Below are 8826 nucleotides of genomic sequence, written 5' to 3' on the forward strand. Positions count from 1 at the left end.
CCCTGCCTCGTGACCTCCTCGCAGATCCCCCAACATGCACTCCAAGTCTTTTGGGCTTCTTTCCTTCCAAAAATGAGTTCCGTGAAGTTTCAAGTCAATTGGACTTCGTTTGATTTTCCTTTTCTTCAAAACCCTAAAACAGGGTAAAAACAGAAACTGGCACTGGGCTCTGGGTTAATAGGTTAGTCCCAAAAATGATATAAAAGTATATAATAAAGCCCATAAACATTCAAAACAGTAAATAGTATAGCATGGAGCAATCAAAAATTATAGATATGTTGGAGACGTATCAGGATGCTCTGGCCTTAGACATTGGTTGTCTTCCTGCTGGCCTTTTGATCTTCATCCCTGGATTAACTGTAGCTGAGCTGTACTCCTTCTTAACCACTTTCTTCTTTGATGTGGCCTCATCCTCAGTGGCCACATAGTCTTCATCCTCAGACTCTGAAGTTTTCTTCTTACTTGCTCTAGTGGCAGCCTTTGGCAAATTACTTGGGGTGCTCCTGCTACCATCATCTGAACTGCTAGAGGGACTAGTGCCCTCACTCAGGTGAACCTGCTCCTCTGACCTGTTCTGGCTGTCACTCTGGTCAGACATGTTGCAAACACTGACAGCAGACCCTGTGAATAGATATAAATGAGATAGAGTGGATGAGCATCACAAAATGCAGACATTTTTGCAAAAGAATGAGTCAAAAACTTAGTTTTAGTTTTCCACAGAAAGCATTTCGGATCAACCGATTTGCAAACTCGGTGATACCGAAGCAGCTGTTGGAACCTAAACTAGTGAACTCGGTCAGACCGAGTCACAGTTCGGTGGCACCGAGACTGCTAGGGTTTCACAAAGTCCTGAACTCGGTCACACTGATTTGCAATTCTCGGTCAGACCGAGAACCACATGTGCAATGGCCTTGGCCGAATCGGTGGAACCGAGTTCTGCAACCCGGTGGGTCCGAGATGGTTTCGGCGGAAACCTAACCCTAAATTTTCGATTCAACTCTAATCTATGGAGTGTTTTGACTGGATAGAAGTGTTTCAATCGTGGTAAGAATCATAATGAACACAATGTGCTAGGAATCGTACGGGGATAGCACTGTGATCGAGTCCATACCCTAGTTTGGCGATGAACTCGCTACGGCGTCAATAGCGGGGAAGAATTCCGTTGACGGCGGGGGAGACCAGCGACAGGAGGCGGCTGGCGACGAGGAGGACGGTCCAGAGACCCAGGAGGCAGAGCGAGCTATGCGCGGGCGAAGGGGTTTCGGATAAATTTCCAAAATTTTGCCCGTGAGTATATATAGCCCGACCCTGTCGGTGTGACCGAGTGGAGCAACTCGGTGGCACCGAGATGCATAATTGTTGACAGTTACAACAACTCGGTGTGACTGAAAAGTTCAAATCGGTTGCACCGAGATTGAAAACCTAGATCGACTTAGTGATCTCGGTATGACCGAAATGGAGGAATCGGTCAGACCGAAGCACACAAAGAAGTTTTGGAAGTTTAGGTCTATGACGAATCGGGGACTCCGAGTGCTCCTCACACAGAGTGGTTCGAATCTGACTTGATCAAATTTTGTGATGTAGCATGAATAGAATTTGAGACGAGAAAAGCATAGATAGCTAGAGAGGGTTCTTGGACATTCTTGTCCATCCACTTGGCAAAAGAAAACCAATCAATCAAAACAACAAGTGGATGTCCTCGAATGAGTAAAATATGCAATCAACATGCTCACACAATAAAATGGCAATTGAAATATGTGGCAAAGCATGCACAACCAATTCTATCATCTATCAAACAATTTGCGATGACTAGGTCATCTATATATGAGTATATTGACTTAGGAGTCAAATGAGAACATTTGATCATAGGTCATACTCATCGTTTAAGCACAAGTGGGGTTACCACTTTTACATAAAGCATTTGTTGTGTTCACACCATTAGAGTTGCTTTAGCTCAATTCTTAGAGTAAAGCTCCCCCTAGATGTGAGATCCCCCTTAAGAGGGATGAACTAACCTTGGGTTTTGTCGATGATGACTTCATGTAGATGTTGAAGATGTGGATGCTCAACGTTGATGTAGATCATTTGGAGCTATCCATTGGAGTGAGTTGCACTTTCAATACCTACACGGGTTAGTCCCACAAGGAACAAACAAGGATATCCATAGACATAGAGTGATGCACACACAAGATGATGTCTATGAAAGCTTTTAGGTTACCTTGTCCCTTGTCTTACCAACAAGAGGGTTTTTGACTCCTTGAACTAGTGCAAGATGTGGAAGTTGATTGCACTTGTCCTTGCCAAGATGATAAGAGTGAAGTATGTTGGCGGAGTCACCCTCAAGAACTATCTAGTTCTTCTTCTTCGGGATCCACACCATCTTGATAGGAATCCTCGGTGTTGTAGTTGTACTTGATGAAGTGGAACTTGAAGTAGTCTTGGGAACCCACTTGACCAAGGCCTTAGGAGCTTCTTCAAATGCATCAATTTCCTCTTGAAGCTTGTCCTTGCCTTTTTGCTTGTGGTCTTGTGGTGGAAGATCATCTTGAGCTTGTGTCCCTTTGAGAGAACTAGGATCATACTTCTCTTGTTAAGGAACAAACTTCGTCTTGGGGTATTGATCTTCTTCCCACTCAACTCCATTGGCATTGAACTTTCGTTCAAAACCAACACCTTGATTCTTCCGGTGCCTTCCTTGCTTGCGTACAATTTCCTCGAATTGCTTACTTCCGGCAAGGCTCTTGTAAACACCTTTCTCTATAATTCCCTTCAATAAGCTATTTTCTTGCTCAAGTGTAACTTGGCTAAGAGAATCATTAGTGGAATCAAGAGAACTACTTGAAGCAACAATATTGGATTTAGCATGATTATTGTTACTACTAGAGGAAGAATCTTTCTTATTCTTGTTACTAGACTTGACTTGAGGCATGTAAGTGGATAAGAGTAAACGCTTGGCAATGTAAGAAGAACTTTTCTTGCGAAGATCATCATTGATTGCTTTTAAGAACTCATGATCTTGCTCAAGGTTGAGCTTTTCAAAGCGCAATTTCTCATGAGTCCGTAAAAGTTCTTGATGATCTCCTAAGATAGTTTCATGAGCTAACTTAAGAGTGTTTAGTTCTTTAGTTAGAGACTCAATCGTCTCCTTATCATTGTCATTTGTTTTATCTTGATTAGCATGATTAATTGACATTTCATCATAGTATTCATCTCTGGAGTTGTCAACAAGTAAATCATCATCACCTAACAAGTCATCTTCATCACTATTGAAATCAACATACTCGGGGTGTGATACCTTTGGGCCTTTAGCCATGAAGCATGTTCCAACTCCTTCATTTGGTGAGTCAAATATGTCGTAGGAGTTGGTTGTCACAAGTGCTAGACCAACAACACCTTCATCTTGAGTATATTCGGAGTCAGAATGATAGCTTCTCTCGAAGTGGTTGTCGGAGTCGGAGCCGGATACCCATTCACCAACATGAGCTTGATGTCTTCGTTTTGTGTAGCTCCTTGATGACTTGTCCTTTCTTTCCGAATCCTTGCTTCTCCGTGAGGGTCTTCGTTCATAACGATCATCTCTACTCCTTCTTTCTCTAGATGGTGATTCTTCTCTTCTACTTCTTCTCTTGGGAGAATCTTCTCTTGTAGGGGGCCGTACATTCATTGGAACAGTGTCCGGGCCTTCCACAATTGTAGCAGTTTCGCTCTCGACTAGAAGATCTTTTGTCATTGTAGGACCTTGATTTGGAGCTTCTCTCTTTGCTTCTACTCTTGTAGAACTTGTTGAAGTTCTTCACCATTAAGCTCAATTCTTCATTGAAGGTTTGTTTATCACTCGATGATGTGGGGGCTTCACATGAGGCTTTGTAAGCACCACTTGATTTGTTGTGAAGTTCCTTGAGGGAGTCCTGGATTAGCGGGTGTTCGGGTAGCCGGACTATACCTTCAGCCGGACTCCAGGACTATGAAGATACAAGATTGAAGACTTCGTCCCGTGTCCGGATGGGACTTTCCTTGGCGTGGAAGGCAAGCTTGGTGATGCAGATATTCAAGATCTCCTACCATTGTAACCGACTTTGTGTAACCCTAACCCTCTCCGGTGTCTATATAAACCGGAGGGTTTTAGTCCGTAGGACAACTTCATCATACAACAATCATACCATAGGCTAGCTTCTAGGGTTTAGCCTCCTTGATCTCGTGGTAGATCTACTCTTGTACTACCCATATCATCAATATTAATCAAGCATGACGTAGGGTTTTACCTCCATCAAGAGGGGCCGAACCTGGGTAAAACATCGTGTTCCTTGCCTCCTGTTACCATCCGGCCTAGACGCACAGTTCGGGACCCCCTACCCAAGATCCGCCGGTTTTGACACGGACATTGGTGCTTTCATTGAGAGTTCCTCTGTGTCGTCGCTTTTAGGCCCGATGGCTCCTTCGATCATCAACAACGATGCAGTCCAGGGTGAGACTTTTCTCCCCGGACAGATCTTCGTCTTCGGCGGCTTCGCACTGCAGGCCAATTCGCTTGGCCACCTTTGAGCAGATCGAAAGCTACGCCCCTGGCCATCAGGTCAGGTTTGGAAGCCTAAACTACACGGCTGACATCCGCGGGGACTTGATCTTCGATGGATTCGAGCCACAGCCAAGTGCGCCGCACTGTCTCGATGGGCATGATATAGCTCTGCCGCCAAACAGCGCCTTGGAGGCCGCACACACATCGGTTCTGACCATTGATTCGGAGCCTACTGCGCCGATCGAGGATCAGCGGTTGGACGCTGCCTCAGGGGCTGCGATCTCAGAGGCGATCGAGCCGAACTCCAGCCCCGCACTCCGCATGGCCCGTGACTCCGAGGAGCCGGATTCCTCTCCGAACTCCAAGCCCCCCGCGCCCCTGCCGATCAAATCTGATTGGGCGCCGATAATGGAGTTCACTGCCATGGACATCTTTCAGCACTCGCCCTTCGGCGACATCCTGAATTCTCTAAAGTTTCTCTCTTTATCAGGAGAGCCCTAGCCGGACTACGGTCAACAAGGTTGGGATACGGATGATGAGGAAATTCAAAACCCACCCACCACCCACTTCGTAGCCACTGTCGATGACTTAACCGACATGCTTGACTTCGACTCCGAAGACATCAACGGCATGGACGACGATGCAGGAGACGAACAAAAACCTGCACTTGTAGGGCGCTGGAAGGCCACCTCGTCATATGACATATATATGGTGGACACTCCAAAGGATGGAGATGGCAGTGGAACAGCAGAGGACGATACCTCTAAGAAACAGCACAAGCGCCGGCGTCAGCAGCGCCACTCTAAATCCCGCCAAAGCAAAAACGGTGATTCCGGCACGGGAGATAATACTACTCTGGATAGCGCCGAAGAACACCCCCTCCAGCAAGATTCAGCACAGGAGGACAGAGAAGCCAGCCCTCAAGAGAGGGCGGCGGACCAAGAGGTTGAGGATGATAATTATACGCCTCCCTCCGAAGACGAGGCAAGCCTCGATGACGACGAGTTCGTCGTGCCAGAGGATCTCGCCGAACAAGAGCGTTTTAAACGCAGGCTTATGGCCACGGCAAGCAGCCTCAAGAAAAAGCAGCAACAGCTTAGAGCTGATCAGGATTTGCTAGCTGACAGATGGACTGAAGTCCTTGCGGCGGAAGAGTATGAACTCGAACGCCCCTCCAAGAGTTACCCAAAGCGCAGGCTGCTACCCCGACTAGAGGAGGAAGCACCTACATCACCAGCGCATGACATGGCCGACCGGCCACCCCGTGGCCGCGACAGAGAGGCCTCTTGGCCCTCCACTCAAGCCATGCCCCGACGCCGCGTCAAGCATACTAAGGCACGGGAAAATGCGCCCGACGTGCGCGACATACTTGAGGACAAGGCAAGGCAAAAAAGATCGATCTACGGATTGCGCAGGCGCCCCACGGCACATGACGGTGATCATCACTCCGGATGCAATAAATCCGGCCGGGCCGAACTCAACAGACAAAGCTCCTTCGAGATGGGTCGTGATATAGCCCAATACAGAGGCGCCGCACACCCACTATGCTTCACAGATGAAGTAATGAATCATAAAATCCCTGAGGCTTCAAACCCGTAAACATCGAATCGTACGATGGCACAACAGATCCTGCGGTATGGATCGAGGATTATCTCCTTCATATCCACATGGCCCGCGGTGATGATCTACATACCATCAAATACCTCCCACTCAAACTTAAGGGACCGGCCCGACATTGGCTTAACAGCTTGCCAGCAGACTCAATCGGTTCTTGGGAGGACCTGGAAGCCGCATTCCTTGATAACTTCCAGGGCACTTATGTGCAACCACCGGATGCCGACCTAAGCCACATAATTTAGCAGCCAGAGGAATCGGCCAGGCAATTCTGGACACGGTTCCTAACAAAGAAAAACTAGATAGTCGACTGTCCGGACGCAGAGGCCTTAGCGGCCTTCAAGCATAATATCCGTGACGAGTGGCTTGCCCGGCACCTGGGACAGGAAAAGCCGAAATCTATGGCAGCCCTCAAGACACTCATGACCCGCTTTTGCGCGGGAGAAGACAGCTGGCTAGCTCTCAACAACAATTTAACCAAGAACCTTGGTAATTCGAATACCAAGGACAAAAGCGACAGGTCGCGTCGGAACAAACAAAAGCGCCGCGTTAACAGCGACAGCAACGAGGATACATCAGTTAATGCCGGATTCCGAGGCTACAAATCCGGTCAACGGAAAAAGCCATTCAAAAGAAATACTCAGGGCCCGTCCAGTTTGGACCGAATACTCGACCGCTTGTGCCAGATACATGGCACCCCCGAAAAGCCAGCCAATCACACCAACAGGGATTGTTGGGTGTTCAAGCAGGCAGGCAAGTTAAGAGCCGAAAACAAAGACAAGGGGCTGCATAGCGACAATGAGGAGGAGCCCAGGCCGCCGAACAACAGTGGACAGAAGGGATTTCCCCCGCAAGTGCGGACGGTGAACATGATATACGCAACCCACATCCCCAAGAGGGAGCGGAAGCGTGCGTTATGGGACGTATATGCGATGGAGCCAGTCGCCCCAAAGTTCAACCCATGGTCCTCCTGCCCGATCACCTTTGATCGAAGGGACCACCCCACTAGCATCCGTCAGGTGGCTTCGCCACATTGGTTCTAGACCCAATCATTGACGGATTTCATCTCACAAGAGTCCTCATGGACGGCGGCAGCAGCCTGAACCTGCTTTACCAGGATACAGTGTGAAAAATTGGCATAGATCCCTCGAGGATCAAGCCCACCAAAACGGCCTTTAAAGGCGTCATACCAGGTGTAGAAGCCAACTGTACAGGCTCAGTCACACTGGAAGTGGTCTTCGGATCTCTGGATAACTTCCGAAGCGGGGAGTTAATCTTCGACATAGTCCCGTTCCGTAGTGGCTATCACGCACTGCTCGGGCAAACCGCATTCGCAAAATTCAACGCGGTACCGCACTATGCATACCTCAAGCTCAAGATGCCAGGTCCTGGAGGAGTAATCACGGTCAATGGGAACACTGAACGCTCCCTCCGAACAGAGGAGCACACGACAGCGCTCGCGGCAGAAATACAAAGCAGCCTCTCTAGGCAGTTCTCCAGTTCGGCCTTCAAAAAGCCAGACACTGTCAAGCGCGCCCGGAGTACCCTACAACAAGACCGCCTGGCACGTTCTGAGCTAGCGTAGCAATGCGGCCCCAACCCTAGACCTCGCGATATAGCGAAGCCAGTGCTTCACGTACATAACTACGCTCTTGAAATACCATGGGCACAGGGGAAGGGGCACTATCACGGCATGCCCGAAATACGGCTTAAACCACACCAGGGGCTGCCGGATTCCTTTTTTTTTCCTTTTTTTCTCTTACTCTCACGACTCCATACTTCGGATGACCCATTCGGCAATTCAACTGCCGCACAAACGATGCAAGATCTAGGAAATCAGACAAGCCACACCGCATTATGGAACTCCCAGGTGGTCTCTATTGCGAGCAGTATACCTGTTTTTTAATACAATTCCGCGGCCTGCCACTGGCTAGGACATGTTAAATAGTCCAATTTCTTTTGCTTATCGCACTATTTATATCGTTCCGCTTTCATAGCAGCCTTTCTATAAACAATGCATAGCTTTTTGTCTATTTTTGCATTATCCTATTTATATATATATGTTTATTAATAACATGTTGCATCCGTACACTATGGTACGGCAAAAATACACCAGGGGCTTCAGTACCCATCAATATGGCGTGAGAAGTCCGTACACTTTCACAAGTGCGGCACCCCGAACTTATAGCACTATATGCATCGGCTCCGAATCATGATTTGGGTCAATAGTTGGGTTTGCCCGGCTCCTATGTTTTGGTGCCTTACGTTCTGCTATATCGGCTAAGGTAGCACTAGGAGAACTACTGCGATTGTGCCCCAGTTAAGCTGGGCTGAGCACCTCAGTAGAGAAAGCTAAAACTGACTGTCATGATGAGGCGAGAGACCGGTCGCTGTTCGAGAGGTTTTTTGAGTCCTTAAAGACTTATGCCGCTCCGAGCGAGGAACCGGCTTTGTCCGGTGAAGGCGTGGATAGCGCCCCGAACTCGGTCTTCCGAATACTAGGGGCTTCGCCGAAATTTAAAATTATAGAGTTCTATGGCTAAGTGAGAGTGTTCAAGCATTATAGTCCGATTGCCTTGTTCGTTGTGCTGAGCGCCTCCCTCGATGGACCCAATCATGGGAAAAAGAGCGCTCAGGTTTATCCCGAACACCCCAGCACTAGTGGCATGGGGGCAGAAGCCGACGACTGGCCATCT

The sequence above is a fragment of the Triticum dicoccoides genome, chromosome 2A (genome assembly GCF_002162155.2).
Source record: "Triticum dicoccoides isolate Atlit2015 ecotype Zavitan chromosome 2A, WEW_v2.0, whole genome shotgun sequence".
Taxonomy (NCBI): domain Eukaryota; kingdom Viridiplantae; phylum Streptophyta; class Magnoliopsida; order Poales; family Poaceae; genus Triticum; species Triticum dicoccoides.